The sequence below is a fragment of the Aythya ferina genome (assembly GCF_964211825.1).
Source record: "Aythya ferina genome assembly, chromosome: 12".
Classification (NCBI taxonomy): domain Eukaryota; kingdom Metazoa; phylum Chordata; class Aves; order Anseriformes; family Anatidae; genus Aythya; species Aythya ferina.
The window spans coordinates 8,508,120-8,525,180 of record NC_140308.1 but is presented as its reverse complement, the minus strand read 5'-3'; the positions used below and the strand labels follow the sequence as shown (position 1 = coordinate 8,525,180).

Here is a 17,061-nt window from a genome sequence, read left to right as displayed (position 1 = left end):
TAAATGTATGTGTCTCTATATGTGAACATACCATATATATAGTGTGTTAACGTTTTTTTCATTGGCAATATAAATATTTTTCTATTTGTCTTTTGAACAGAAACAAAGGAAAATGATACATATTGTATAGTCTCCAATATAGCATATCACATGTAAAAATAGCTTGGTGATTTACAGTATCAATTGTTAAAATAATTGAAAAGAAGTAAGTTTTTTTTTTTTTGAAACCATTTTAACATGTGGACAACATTCATGGATTTTTTCTTAAGTGGCCCTTAGTGTTTGGCATGAGGTGGGTGTTTCAACAACATGTGATAATACTGTGTTTCCCAAGCTTCAGTATTAACACCATTTATGACAGGAGCAAATAGTAGTGAATGACAGTATGCTGGCCATCTGAAAATGTCAGCACTCAAAAGGTTAAAGAAAGGATAAAGGGTTAATGTTGCACGCTCTTGCGCTGTATGCACTGTTTTTGGAACATTATTCAAAGGCTAAGCCTGTCCCCTACTAATTTTTTTAAACAAAGCCTGCAGTACTTGAACCTGTCTACTTCAAGCCTTGATTAATGTTGTTAACTGCTATTCTAGCTCTCTCCTCGTAGCTGCCAGATGGAATGCTGAAGATTATTCTGCATCACTTAATTGGAGTTTATAATTAAAAAATGGTGAGTGCTATGGACTACATTTTGCCCCTTTGATCCCTACCCAGATAAACAAGCTTCTCTAATCAGTAATTCCCCCATGTCCCCTTTCAGAGATTGTCTGAGATCATATGTCACTGATGTCTAGAGTATACATTAATATTACGTCATTTACAAAAGTGTAGAAACAAATTCTGGTCATACACGCTGTTTTCCTTTCAAAAATGTAATCCCACACTTAGAAATATAACTCTTCATATGGCTTCCTGTGCATGCCTCCCACAAACATGCAGAAATATACTCCCTCTGCAGAAAACTAATAATATATGCCAAACTATACATATGGGTCCTATACAGCCAGTTCCAGGACATATTTTTATAGTTCAGTTAAGGACAATTTGGAGAAGTGACTTTCTGCATCATTTTGGAGGACAGCCAAACTGAGCAAGGGCAATTATACCTCTGCTACCATTTGTGAAAGTAGTCAAAACGTATATGTTCATGCACAGGAACATCCATGTATGTGGACAAAAGCTTGAACAGGGATTTTAAAGAACACTTCCTATGTTTGTCTATGTAAGAAATGACACTGCAGTCAGAGACATTCTACAGAGGGGATCATGCAACATGCATTAGTTATAACAAAGTGGTCCAGACCTCTGTTTCTCTTCTGAAAACACACTGCAAGTCACAAAACCTCCTAAAAGCCTTCTAACACACGTATGATCTTCAGCACAACAAGCTCTTACCACCTAAAACATGCTCATTCAGAAGGAGAGATGAAAATATGAAAGACGTTGTCATTGGCCTTTAATCCTGCAGTAGCAAAAAGGCTGCTAGACTGTAATTCTGAGGTGAGGTAGATCAACTACTGAAAAAAGAAAAAAAAACAGCATCATAACCCAAACCTGCCACTGATTCCTCTTGCTCTTTCCTGAGGTGAAATTGTCGAAGGTGACAGAAGGAGTCCAATATGCTAATGCCTGCCTCAAGTTGAAGCACTTGCACAGTATGGCAGTGGGGAAGAGTCCTCTGTCTAAGACTGATCTTTTTAAAAAAGATCTAAATCTACTTTATTTTCTTAAACAAATTGTATTAAATGCAGAGACCTACCTGGATTTGTTTGGCATATGGTTATTCTGTTCTAATGTGTAGCAAACCATCAAATAGCAGATCCTGAGAAAGCAAAAAAAGAAAAATGATACTACTGTAATATTAGTGTACATTGGGCAGATTAGTTTTAAACTAAATGTTATATTCTTTGGAGGGAAAGAACAGAAAGTCACTTTTGTAAACAAAGCAAAAGCCACAGAAATAAAATTTGGATACATTTTGCAGTGGCAAATGATTAGCTATTTAATTACATCATGAAGAGAAACCTTTTCCCTTAAGGTTCTGTCATGAAATCACTTTGTAATGACTATATTTTGATGTGATTCACTTTAAAATGCTTTGGAAATATGACACAATGTGATAGTTTTTCTTTTGTTAACCAGGCTTATGATTGTTAAAAAAGTTTACTGCCATATTTATTCCAGAAGCCTTTTTTTTTTTTTTCTTCTACATTTGCATTATACTAATTCACTTCTTTTATAGTTTGTTCTATTACTTAAGAAAAAGAAGTACTTCCAAAGAAGTGAGAGATGAACTGCTCAGTGGCATATGGAACAGCAGTAGCTATGGAAAGGTTGACCACTTATTTGTAATCCCAGAAGAAAGACTAGGTAAGTACTTACATGCCCAGAGCAAGCTTGACCTCTGTCCCTCAGCCCTCGGTCATGACGGCTGAGGAAACAACCATCAGCTCTTGTATATTTCACAGTGTCAGCAGATGACAAGGAATTTTCCAATACCAGCATTTTCCTGGAAAAGAAAAGAAAATGGTCCTGGAAGGAGTTCCCTGTGATATACAAATCACTAAGAAGGTAAGTACCTACTAAGGTTAGTACCTAGGGTAGAGGTAGCAAACCTCGTCAATGCTGTGCCTATAGGCTTCTACAAACCGGAGTGAAGTATTACCCCAAAATAGATATACCTTTACACATTTAGGGCCCGTAACTGATTCTATTCTTATGATAGAGTCTAAAAAGACAAAAAATAATCCTAAAATGCTGAAATGATGATACTTATAGCTTAATAATAGTGTTTTCAAGGAAAGGTATTCAGCTTTCAACTATAATATTTAGTGTTGTTGAAATATAATGATTAGATACTTGAGATTCAAGTCTTTATGTGTAATTAAGCTTAATCCATAAATTATAATCCATGAGGGTAATAAAAACAGTCATTTTGAAAATCGACTAACAGAGCCCATAATTTTCTGCAGTAACTGTGCTCTGTAACAGCAGCACACAAAAGTCAAAATGCTATTTGTTAAGAAATGCTGCTCATCTTTGCCCATATTAAAATAAATTACTTGACAAAAGTCACTCTCATGTTACACATGTGTTTTATTTGCCAAGTTATTCCAGTAACTGGAAAACTAAATAAAAAGAAAAAGAAATCAGAAACACAGAATGACTACTCCTAATCCTCCCTTGGACAGAGCTTATGTAAATAGCCAAGATACTAACTAGAAGCAGACTTTTCCTCCTGAAATTACTATTATTTCACCATTTTATATTTTTCTCTGAGTAGCTCTGCTTGGAAATAAAACTCAGTACTAACCTACACTTAGCAAAAAGAGTGTTTCTTTGTAATTAGGGTGTTTCATTCCAATTTAGGCCAGAGCTATGATTGAAGTACTTTTTGATTTAATTCACTGCTTTTCCTGCTAATCATCTGTCCTCATATATATATATATATACATATATTTTTTTTTCCCTTTGACTTTTGCAGTCAGTAAAATACAGTTTTATAACAAAGAGAATATGAAGAAGGAAAACTGGAAGTGTGTTTATTTGGTGAGTCTATCACCCATAACTTAAATGGGAATGCTGTGCATTTTTTTCCCACTGTTTTGTAAGAAGCAGGAACACACTATAGTACTGGGGTTGTTCTTTGTAAATGATGAAAATGAAACAACTTAATTAATAGTTTAGTCAAAAATAGTTTCCTAGGCTATAATCATGGCATACAAAGAAATCAATGTGCCTCCTTTGCTCCTCCTGCAGAATTAATGGATTTGTGGCACAGCACTACCCTCTGGAAGTCATTATGGCAAATTGTGTCAGTGCTTATTAAATTGCAATGTATAAACAAATGTTTGATTATAATACAACATCTCCTTCACACGTCATATATTGTATTTTTATTTTTAGAATATACAGGTTAAAATTTTAAACTGAGTGTTGCTTACAAACTCATTAAGGTTATTCATATGAATGAATCATTCTTGACATACATAGAATTAAGTTTCAGATGGGCATATGCAAAAAGTAGAGTTGTATGTTTAAACTCTCACCATTTAGTAGGTATGGTTAAACACCCAGACTAATTAAAAACAATGTGTTTTTTTTTTCTCCAAAGTAATCAAGACAGGATTTCACACATAATACTTCAGTATAACAAAACCATAAGTAGATGTGCAGAAACATTTAAAAATACTTTGCTGAATTAGGTTTAAAGCACATGCATGATACTCTCTATGTATAAACTTCAAAGGAGAGGGGCTTAACAGGAATGCTATGTGAACTATGAGGTGTTTACAGTTGACACTCTCTTTGTCTCTGATGCCTTGGATTATCTGATTCTAGACTGTTTCCAGTCACAATCACATTTTTATGGTGATCCCCAAAACGAAAATAAGCAGTACAGTTTTGTCAGATCTGTGATCCATAATAATCCTTGTAATCCTTGCCTTAGCTAGGACCTTAAGAGGTGTGGCTTTCTGAAAACTCCTATGGGATGCATACGAGGTTCTGCCTTTACGAAACTTTTCCAGAAGAGGTGAGATTCAAGAACTTTGTCTTGCTCTTTTCTTTAAAAAAAAAAACAAAAAAAAATTTAAACTGCTGACAAACGTGTCTCACCTGTTTGAACAGAACAGCTGGCACATTACCTTGGGGTGCAAGCCATGGAGAATCAGGCTGAAACAGATGTGGTCACTGATCTGCCACAGCATTCCTATTGTATTCAGGACTCCAGACTCCCAGACTCAGGCAGTACAACATAGATGACAACCTCTGTAACAGACTGAAAACCTACATGGAGCTAAAAGAATTTTAAAAATTCTTGTTCCAACATATCTAAGGAGAAAAAAGAAAAAAAAAAAGAAGAAGAAGAAAAAAAAAGAGGTCACTGTGTAGTTATGATTGATCAAATTGTCATATTGATTAAATTTTCCTGTCCTCAGTATTTTTTTATACACCATAAGAAACATGTTTACTTTGCTCATTATAATATGATATGCACAAATCTTTTATTTAAAATCCCTCAGTAAAGCTTCTGCATAATTAAAGTTCCTAATGCTTAAATAATCTTTCTGCACAATTATACAAAGCAAGTCTAGAATGGTGCAGTCTACTTTGCTGTGAGAATTAGAACAAAACACTGCAAGACTAAACTTTTTTTTTAAACAGGCTGTGATGTAATATATTTTTTAGTAAGACATTTCTTTGTCTAAAGTATTTTAAAAATGCTGCTTTTTTATTTTTTATTTTAGAATAACAATAGAATTTATATTTTTCTTACATTACTCAGTGGTAGCTTTTAAAGAATTTTAATGTCTGACATTTACTTTTTACTATTTGTACCTGTGTTCTTATGCTGTGTTTTGCTGTTACAGATAAACAAAGGGGCTCAATGCACTATCATAACTGTTCTTTATATGAAAATCAAGTTCTGCAAGAACTTCAGCTTTTGCAAACCCTTCCAAAGATTAAATATAAGAACTAGAAAAACATGCATTTTGCTATCTGGAGATGTGCTTTTTAACACTATAATTGTTACAATCCATAAATTCTGTAAGCTGCTAAGAAAATAACTGTTATAATCCTAGATCTTGAATGCCAGAAAATAAAAACAGAAAACATGCTTTTTGACACTTGCAACCACTAGATCCTGTTTTCCTTTTGATAGATAGTAATTTCAATCTGTGGTGGAAAATGTCATATTAGTGGCCTCATATCTACATTTATAATCAGAAAATGTTTCTTCATCAACTTTTTATTCAGTGAGTTTGCTGGAAAGAAAGAAAATGGACACACTCCTTGCTGTAAGACTGCCTTTTCCTTTCTGCTAGAGAATTTTCAGAATCCTTTATCCGAAGAATTAATCTGTTCATTCTGCTGTCTAACAGATTGGTTGCATTTCTCACAAAACAGTTATAGGAAAAAATCAGAAAATAAAAATTATTTAAGTGAGAGTATTTATCACACTGTTTTGAGCTGATTTCCTTTAATTTGCAGAAAGGGCTGAGCATTGCAAAAGAGATTAATAATTTAAAAGTCACACTAACATGTGCTATGAGGCAAGCAACAGCTTGCAATACAAATGTTGACCCATCTGAACTTTGACTTCAATATACTATTTGTTTTGCAAGGCAGAAAGAAAAGATCTGGCCCATGGTTTTCAGTTGCAACAATTTCTTTCTGCCTTGGCTATTTGTTGGTCCTCATTGCTTCCTCTTGTTAAAGAGAATTTGGAAGAAAATATGGTTCTGGGTTGAGGGTGGTTGGATACCACAAAGGAATCTGAGACAAAGGACAGGAAAAAATGCATGAATACACTTGGAGGTTAACACTACTAGAAATTGGCTAATTCTTCCTGGTTAGATTGCTGTCATTTGCAGTAAAGCATCTGCCTACTGCTGTAAAATTACAGGAAAGCAAGACCTGTTGTTGAGACCAGCCAATTAGAGTTATGTCTGTCTCTGTAGGGTGCTTGCATAAAAGGCTGAGCCATTTTCACAGATAATCCATTTATAAATCACTGTAATAAAATGGCCATCTTGACAGCAGTTCTGTAGCATTCTTTCACGTGTTCCAGTTGTATCTAGGCAACAGAAACATGTTAGATAAAAGCTGAGGTGGGGATGTACGGGTAAGGGTTCTTGCACATTTTCAGTGACTAGGGTGGAAACGGCAAAGGACTAAAGATAGAGTATTGATTAACATTTGAATCTATTAACATATTATTATTATTATTATTTAATACTAAACGTGACATAACTAATGTATTCAGAAATTTGGAAAAGTATTTTAAACTAATAGCTAATGATAAAATTACATTGCTATTTGTATATATATATATATATACATATATATATATATATATATTTTTTTTTTTTCCCCCTTCTCTCTTCCACTCATCCTCTCTGCTACTTCCTCTAATTTCAGTTGAATATTGAGTTTATGGTAAGTTCAGCCCACTGTATTACCTAAGACTGTAGGACCAGATGGCAGAAATTCAGGTACACACTATCCAGCTGTTAGCAAAGGTATTTTGGTTTCCTACACATTATGGAATATTAATTATAAACACCTTAGATAGAACAAGCACAAAAGCAATTTTTCAAGCACAATTATAGTGAAAAATGATGGCAAGCATATCCCTTCTTGAAGGAAAAACTTTTGTAACTTCTCTGTTTTATCACAGAGGCAATTCAAAATCAATGGGAATTTGTTCTCTTATCCACATATTCTTATGCAAAACACAGTATCAGGCTTCACTATCATATAACACAGTATAGAAATCCCAGTCCTAAGGGTGAAGATAGTGGCAGTGTTACATGCCAGCAGATAAGATATACCCACTTAAAATATTTACTCTGGGTATTTTAGACACCAATTATATTTAGTTCAGTATGAGGTGAATGAAAACTTATTTTCTAATTTTGAGAAACAGTTTTTATGCAAATAAATAAATAAATACGTAGTGAAGTACTTGTAATACTATGCATGCTGAAAATAGTACAACATTTATTTAGATTGCTATTAAATAGCCTTCTTTCATATTAAATACCTTTCCATATATAAATAATAATAAACCAGAGAAAGTACCTATATGATGCAATCCACCTGCATCCTTTAGAAAAGAAAATAAGAAATTTAATCCCCTGTGCAATACTATAGCACACTCAGAACTGTAAGGGAATATTGCCTACCATGACATATACAGCCTAATGCCTGTGAAATGAAAAGAGTCTTCAAAAACTGCTAAACCTCAGTAGAATCTCAGCTCAGCAGGGAGCAAACCCAAGAGCTCTCTTGGAGGTGTCTCTTCAACTTTAAGATACTCACTCTCCAGACATGTATCACTGCTAAACTGTTGAAAATACATTTAGTTCTTATTTTATCTAGTATATTAAAACATTATGTGGATTAGAGAGCAATTTCCGTAACCTGACTTTGGCACCAGATTCTAATAGCATTTTAGCTGCCTGGTTTTGGAGTGAAAGACAGAAAAAAGGTTTCGGATCAGATCCTGCCTGTGGCTACAGAGAGCAAGCTGGAGGGTTGAGATTTAGTTGGCAAAATTAAACCAGCTAATCAAAAAGTGCTGAAGCAGCATAAGTACAAAAAAGGCTGTTCATACTGTAGGAAGTGTGCTGTTCCATTTCTAATGTCTACAAAACTTTTAGCTATGCATCCCTTGAACTTTTCTCATAAAAATGCAACCTAATTAAGTACTTGTGCTTTCATGTACTCTTTGTATTTTAAGCAGAGCATTTTAACTGGCTGAGTCAAACCTGCAGTTCAAGCCCAAAACAAGGGTTTTAAAAATGCAAGGTTGCACACAAAATACAAAAAATAAAATAAAATAAATAGGGTAAAATACAATTCTACAAAAGACATTGGAGAAGAATGGTGGCATGAATTCCTGTTAATATAAACATGTGAAATTATCTGCAGAAAAGAAAGCATGGACAATAGGAATGGGCTTTACTACAGTTTTGATGCTTTTTTTTTTTTTTTTTCTTCAATAGTTTAAATTCTTGAGCAAAACAGGAATTGTGCTATATTGGTTAAGAGACAATACAAGTCTGTTGCTGTACATTGTGATGTTCAGTGAAGCATACCTTTGCACTTACATTTTCCTTTCAGAAAAACTCCAAGGCTGAGTTTAATGCCCTAAACATAGGTGCTGATAGCCATTTCAGATGCCCTGACATATCCCTAGACTAAAGCTGTTGATCCAAAATGGCATGAATCTTCTACAAGTTCTGCATCATACATGCCAGATCCTTGTTGATGTTTCAGATCAATGGGATATCCAATGTATAACCTATGATAAGGCATATGCATTGATCCCTGAATTTTGTATGGGTTTCCTGCATGAAATGTATCCCATATATTAAATTTAAATATATAGTTATTATATATAGTTATAAATTTAATAACCATTATATATATAGTTATAGTTAACATGTGCTACAGAAAAGTGCAAACAGTATTCAACAGCATGGACAAAAATTACAGAAAGAACAAGAAATACCAAACATGGAAAATCAGAGGAACTGCTAGAAACAATCTTTCAGAAATGTAAAAAGTATGGTTACATATCTTTAAAATATTCACTGAAGAAATAAGACTCAAAAATTGAATTGTATGTGGGTAATTTCTGAATAGAAGCACAGAAATATAGTACTTGCAATGAAAAGTCTCAGTTGATATATCAGATAGATATTAGCTGTCTGAACACTTTATATGTTTACAGCCTGTTTTTCATGAACACTGACACAAAGTATTAGTTTCATTCCTTTCTTGTCTTGTCAAACTATTTGCTTATTTTTTAAAGTAAGCAAATAACTATTGTCAATCATATGAATTGAGTATCTAATTACGTACAAGCAGGTTTTAAACAGCAAAATATGATCATGTCAAAAAAAGGTTGCTAAACTATCAGTTTTGTCAAAGTCATGATTTGAATATCCTCTCACATATCCCAGCAATACATGTCTTCCTATGGCTTGGGTGATGTGATTTCCCCTGTGAGCCTCACAAATGGAGAAAAAAAAAAAAGCTAGGATTTTTTTCTTTAAAGGTTTCCAGTAAAAAACATAAACAACAACAACAAGATTTAGAACTGTTTTGTCCACATTTCTGCTTTCAATTCAGTGTCAAAATCTGTTCCAAGTGCAATTTTAGTGGTTAATAGGAGGAACACAATATTTCTACTTTTTTTTTTTTTTTTTTTTTTTTTTTTTTTTACTGCGGACCTCTATTCAACAACTTTTCTTATAGACTTGTTTTTCTGAGCTCTAAAATAAATTGGTTCCTGAGCTCCAGTTCATCCAGTCATCTATCGTGCAACAGCATCACAGACCAGTTCCATTCAAAGTAACATTAACAACTTTTTTCTTCTCCAATAAGACTCTGTATTGCTTGTAATTGACAATATTTCTAATGTTTTCTTGCTGCCATAGCATTTAAAAAGAAGGCCCGGAAAAGCTCAAGTTGGTGCCAGCTGCTTTGTCTACCTGGGTAAGACAAGCAATGATGGAAATGCTAATGGCAGCTCCTTATTCCTCACTCACTCAGGAAGGGAAGATCTCAGAGGAGCACAGCATGCCAGGGATGATGTGATATTTTATCATGGTCTGTGAGTGACAGGCAGAGAGTCATTGGCTTCTACTTTTACCACTAATATGAAAGCATCCACACACAAAGCTGAGAGCACATTCAAGGTATGTCAAGGAGTAATAAAGCTCAGAGAGAAAGAATGTGAGTGACGTGTTGTTGCGTTACTTCTCCCAGGTAGTGCTTAGTTTGTTATGAGAGTTTGGCTAAGCAGCATTTGGTCTTGATTTCTGTTTACCAGCTTCTTATTTTTCCAGGACATTTTTCAATGCTTTGGATAAAACTTTCTTCTTTAAAACAAACTAAAGTAAACCTAAAAGAATTGCAAAAAATTGGGAGGAAAATGGTGAAAAAGTTAACTTAAAACATTTTAAATATTTTGTTTTGTTATCGGATTGAGAATTGGCATACAGTCCCATACAGAAGGGACAAAATGAAGCATAATCTCTAGGGCTCCTTAACTAGGCAAGAGTTTCAGTCCATATACTATTAAACAAAATACAACACGTCATCTGTGCTGGTCTGGCATACACTCTGCAATAGAGAGAGAAACACCCTGATTATATTTTAAAGCACCACATGTGAAATGAGTCTCCTTCCTGTCTTCTGCACTCCTTTTTATTTATTATTCCAGCCAGTAACAGCATTGTCCTAGGCCAGTGAGTCATTAAGACACTCAGTGTTCCCCCCCATTTAGTCCAGTTGGAGCAAGAGAAACCGACACACCTGACTTTTTCTGGAGTGCATGCCCACAGATCTGGCTTGGATCCAGAGCATGATTCCAGTTCAGCACAAATTCTATTAATCTCTTGGGAGCTGAAGGTGCCTCCCTAGACAGCTGACATATTTCAGGCCACTGATATCATTATTTGGAGGTATTTGTTGGTGTCTGCCTAAGATAATAGTTGCAACATGGTGCATCTAGCCAAGAAATTTCCTTTCAACAAAGCATCAAATACTTGAAGTGAAGTAATGCACATAAAAAAGAGATAGGTTTTAACAACTGTTCTGCCTTGAGTTTACATGTTTGGATATAAATGTTATATGCTGCTGATTAGCTCTCTGATTAGATACTACTGACTTGTGTCATTTTGGAAATCTGATACACCATAAATTTCTGAGCATTAAAGAAAGAATCACCTCTCACTTTTTGGAAGCAATAATTCTTGTCAATAGGGATCTTTATATAGTGCTAAAAGATGAGTGTGCAAGAAAAGGCTGAATTGGCAGTAGTCTATTAAATCTTTCAGAAATAGTGTATTTTCCTTAGTTTAAATCCATGAAATCACTTCCAATCCAGGCCAAACAGAAAAAAAAAACACAAAAAAAACAAAAAGAAAAAAACACACACACACTAAAATGTCAAGCTATTATGTTAACATTTTCCAGTTTCAGGTCTTTATCAACTTTCTGAGACAATGACCAAATCGAGCTTTCATGTCTGAACATGGCTAGTGGGATACAGTTGGTATAGCACTACTGTCAGACATTCGGATCATTCTTTACCAAGCATAGAGAAAAATGTCAGCTGAGTTGTTCACACAGAACTTGACATTTGGGTAAGTGAATATAACCTTCAGATCTGGCTTTCCTTTAACAGGCAGCAGAAAAATAAAAAACTAATGGAGACAGGCAAAGCAGAGTTTGAAATAATCATTGCACAGTATCTTCTTAGTAGTCCAGATCCTGCCTCCACAGTCCAATCTATGTATTTGCACCAGGAGCTATATGTCACCTTATAGAAAGAGTATTATTATTATTATTATTTTAAAATGGAGAGCAACATGGTGTACTTTTCAACTCCAGTCTAGGGAGGTTGTGATCTCTAAATAGGTTCTACCAGTAAGTGATAAACCTGTATCAATTACCCGCAAATTCAGGACATGCAGAACACGAAGGATTTGTTCTTTGCCTCTCTGCGTGATAGAGGTACTCTGGCACTCTCCAAAGAGGAGATGCTTCTGCCTTACAGTGTGTAATTATCTGCCTCAGAGTCTGTAAGCTGGTAAGCTTAGCTTCACCACCTATAATGTACCCTGAGAATTATATTACTAAATTCATAATGTAAATAGTATTGAAGAGTGATAAAAATCCACCAGTGCAGTTTTCCAAGTCTGAAGCACCAAACTGCATTGTCCCCAAAGTTCTGTTGTCTCAAGAGATTGAGTAGATGCAAAAAGTGGGGAAAAAAGAGTGTGTGGGGGTAGGAAGGAGTGCTATTATCAGCAGTGACACTTGCTAGTGCTTTGGAAGAATGCTATTAAAAAAAAAAAAAAAGCATGCACAGAGGACAATACTTTACAGTAGGTTTGTTTCTGTAATTTAGATAATTACAACTCAATTTCTTGGAACACTTTAATAATTTGTATTACAATTTTGATGGGGTTTAGTGTTAGAAGTTATAAAAACAAAGCCTGGGAACTAAATGTCAGTTAATATCTACTTTGTCCATAAAACTTTTGATAAGACTTTATTTGAGGATTCCACGATGATACAGTTATTTTATTCTCAGAAACTCACTTTAATTACTCAATTCATTTGTTTCTTTAGCCTTCTTTCTCACATATTTTTTGCTAGTACAATTCCAAAAAAAAAAGGCTTTATTAATGGTTTATGATAGCAATAATAGGATTATGGACATAAACCAGTAATACTAAATCTTATTCCCCTAGAAAAATCACAGAAATGCTATCAAAATCAAATAAGAGTAAAATACTGATCAAAATTTATTCCACTAAAATACATACTCTCAGCCACCACCATTTTTGGGTGAAGGTGAGAGCACAGCACCTTACAGCGGGGCTCCACAGCCTGCACGACAAATCTACAAATAATTTTCAGGATTCTTGTCAGCAGTAAAGGTTGGGTGATCTAGAGCACTATTGAAAATTATGTTCACTAACTGAGATTTAAGCTTTTGAAAATCTTAAATGTTCAATATATTCAAGAAAGTTCAAACAGATATGCTTTTCCATATCTTTTCTCCAAAGTAGCAGTGTACTTTCTGTTAAAGATTTACCCTTTGGAAAATACCATCTTGCTTTTACTATAATTTTCCAATTGGAAGAAAAAAAAAAGACTTTGCTGATTATAGTAAATTCTGCTATGTAACCTCAAAGACCATGATATAAAACACTTTACCATGCAATCAAAAGAACTTCCTCTGCAAAATAATCCCTAACCAAAATATTAAATCAAAAAAAACTTCTCTTTTCATGCATGACTGACCAAATAATCTGGCCTCCATTTAGCAATGACGTAATCATACAGAATCTACCAGTAAATAAATAAAAATGTCTGTCCTACCAGGCACTGAAATCATCATGAATCAGTCTTTCTCTGGAGTTTTCAACATCTAGGGACAGGAAGACCAGAAAAACTCATTAAGGGCAATTCTGCTATTCAGCAAACAAGAAAAATATCAGATTGGTCAAACCAAACATGAAAGAAACAACAAATCCTGGAGCAATATTGCATATATACTAATGGTTCAAATTCTCAGTGAAATTAAATCTAAATGACTCATTGAAAATATTTTTCAAACTATATCTCCTCCAGACTGAAAAGAAAATTGGTTAATAAGGAATAAATCTATTCATAACACATGTAACAACATAAAGCAAAGAAACAAAAAACACAAAACATCCTGCACAATAGGAGCTGTATATCCACCTAACTGTATGACATGAGGTTATATCAGAATTAGAGCAATCTTTTCTCAGAAAATTATGTCATTAACTACAGAACAAAGATATCATAATCTTTGGCCACATATTGTAGCCTGTAGCATCTCCTTTAAATCAAATAGACATTGCTCACTTACATTTCTCACTGATTTTTGTTTCATTTTATTATTTTTATTTCTATGGTGGTCTGACACTATTTCTTTCTGACTAGTCATATTTTAGTCTCCCTGTATAATTCTGTTGAATTATTTCTTTGAAACAGAAAAAAAAAATCTAAGATATTTCATTTAAATACTATCTAAATCAAACATTCACTTTTTTGTTTTATAGTAATACATTCAGTTGCTTTTCCTACTTTCTATATCAGGAGGAGAAATGAAACAAAGCACCTTATTTTCCTTTGCTTCTTTTCTGCTTAGCTCATGAGCTTTGAATATTAGACTTTGTGTTCTTGGCTCTAGAGAACTAGGACAAAGTACATATATGATGACGTAATCTTCCAAATCTGACTGAATTATTCCAAAAACGACAAATGTTAAGTTTAGACCTTTCATTTGGATTATATTTTACTTCAACTTCTCTTGGTGGAGATGAGGTTTAAAGAGCATTTGTATTTCTTTTCCTCTTTAAAAGTTGCTATTGCTTTCGTAACACTGCTTGTGTAATGTTGCTATAGCATGACTAAATCAGCCTTTTCAATCAGTAGTTTCAGAGACATTTAAAGCCCACTTGGCTTTAAAGAAAGGTATGTTTTATTTTATTATAGACCACAATATGACTCAGATACTTTGTTTTGTATGTTGCCTGTTAATATAAATTTCTCTGTAATCATTGAAAAATCATCGAGCAACATTTAAAATACATATTTTCCTGAAGCCATAAAAATCCAATTCTTGATACTGACTTGCTCTAAAAATTTCTCTGAAAACTCAGAATGAAATAACTTTTGCCTATAGTGTATTCTATCTTTAACCACTAACAATTGACTTATTTCATCCTGCAGAAAAATCAATGTCATTTAGAGCAGTAAACCAAACAGTCAAGGCCTTAGCAAACATTCCTAGTTCCTAAACCCGTTAGGGGCAGCAACTGATGAACTCGCAGAACACAACCAATGCTCAACTCTGTGGACAGAGTAGAAATTTTCATTTTGTATCAGAAGGTCTAACTCTGGAGATAGAGTCTGAGCTGAATTGCCATGAACCAAGAAAAATGATTGACTTTTTGTTTGTATCTTTGTTCTACTGTTGTCCCTTACGTAGGAAATCAGTAAGAAAGCATCTAAAGCATCTAAACAACCACATCCAAACCTCCCAACCAGTTAACATTGAATTTAAGACAAATGGTTATATTTTATCAGCTGATGATTAGAAAATCATCATTAGCAAATCAAACATATATTATCTATGTGTTATCTATCCATTGGAAAAATTACACAGACATGCATATCCCTGTATACAGAGAGGAAAATACAGATATGATGGTATGATATACTGAAGTTGACAATGAGAGGCTGTCCACTCTTGAATAAATACAATTTTTAAAAATAACATTTTAGGATGCTTCAGGACTAGAAATTTACAACATTGCATTGGCAAAAGCCAATGTGTAATGCTGACCATATTCTACACCTGCCACAGACTAGGGAGGAGATCTGCCTATGTCAGTGTGCCAGGCAATACATTTTACTCTTCATGCTAATTTACCAAGAACTTATCCTTAATACTGAAAATTTTATCTTAGTGTCCAAACCTAATTTTTCATTTGTTCAGTTTGTGCCTCTTCCTCTGTATCATATACACCTCTTGCAGCACCTCTTTATGTGCCTGAAGGTCAGAATTACTTATCTCATTACATTTCTCTAGACTAAGCACCCCCCAGTTCTCAGAAGCTTTCCTCACAGTTCATGTCTTAAATCTCTAATTTTTCACATTGTTTTCTCCTGGTTACTCTCCAATTGACAACTCTCTTGTCATTATTCCTTTTTGGGCCATATTAATTCTAAGAAAAATGGTCTCACATAGCTTAAAGACAACTATTATTTGTGCATCTCTTTGAAACATGTATATATATATATATATATATATGGAAAATATATATGTATGTATACACACAATATAAATGCAATACCAAATTTTTATCAGCAGAATGGTTCAGTCCTTAATTTCAAGGTCTAGAAGGACTCTAAAAAAAGTACAATTGTAGCCATATATATATTAATCTGGAGACCTATTTCCAACCATTGAACAAGAACATCTAGAAGTTAGCCTGATCTTTTGGAGTGGTGTTTCTTGGTGTACAGTTATAATACAGCCACATGTGTGGTTCCCCCTCAATATTATTTTATGTGAGCAGCAAAGATGTCTGTGCATTTTTTCCTTATGAACTCTAGAAATGAACAAACTGCTGCTCAGGTTAATGAGAACCATGTTTTGAACTCACTAAATAGTAAAAAATTGCTGAAGTATTTGAAAAAAATTTCTGAGTATCTCAAGTCTCAACTGAAAATACTGCATGCTCAAGATTATTTATTTCTGCTGCAGTTTGCTAGATATAAAAGAGAAACACTGAAGTTGTGCCAGGATTCATAAATTGATAATGAATATCTGTTAAATGTATCTGATATTTTTGTTCATGCTCTGACTCTTCAAATCCTGTTTTCTGAAATTTTGGAGGTGTTGAAATTAAATTTCAAAGAGGAGCCTGGAAGCAAAAATACTAAACTCTATGGAGCCAGTAGGCAGATTAAGAAAAAAAAAAAAAAAGTCCAAATTTACTAAATGCAATGTTTTCTAAACCTATTCTGCAATCTCCACAACTAATTCTTGCAGCTATCAGTTTTACCTTCTGCTGCAAAATACTTTACAAATGTTACAACAAAAATGTTGTGACACAAAGATGCTAAAGAGGAAATTAATCACTGTGTTCAGTGTGGAGTTCAAATGGTGTGTGATAAACAAGATCAGCAGTTGCATATTTAGCAACAACAAAAAGATGCTTTCAGTGCATACCAGTAAAAAGAAATATACAGCTAACTGTTAAGTAAGTAAAGTTTTTGCAGTAAGCAAAAGGAAGAATACCGGAAAACTTAGAAGATGATTACGTAATAAATGACACTTTACACTATGCGCATAGATAGTGGGAGTCAAATTAAATTTATATCTGACATCCAGTGCTAGGTGTAAAAGTTGTCTATGATTACACTACGACTAAGCATTAGGTGCTCTGAGTGTCCACTCTGTTCAAGGCAGTATCATTCAAAACCAATGTA

General features: G+C 34.0%; 1 long non-coding RNA gene across 1 annotated transcript; it reads right to left on the bottom strand.

Annotated features, from left to right (window-relative positions):
* Positions 1-1,163: 1,163 nt before the first annotated feature.
* On the bottom strand, positions 1,164-13,461 carry LOC311443518. The gene is made up of 5 exons (XR_014697308.1): positions 13,411-13,461; positions 4,644-4,830; positions 2,380-2,506; positions 1,757-1,819; positions 1,164-1,514 (listed from the first exon to the last, which is right to left on the bottom strand). It is a non-coding gene; the product is annotated as an uncharacterized lncRNA (long non-coding RNA).
* Between the last annotated feature and the right edge of the window lie 3,600 nt (positions 13,462-17,061).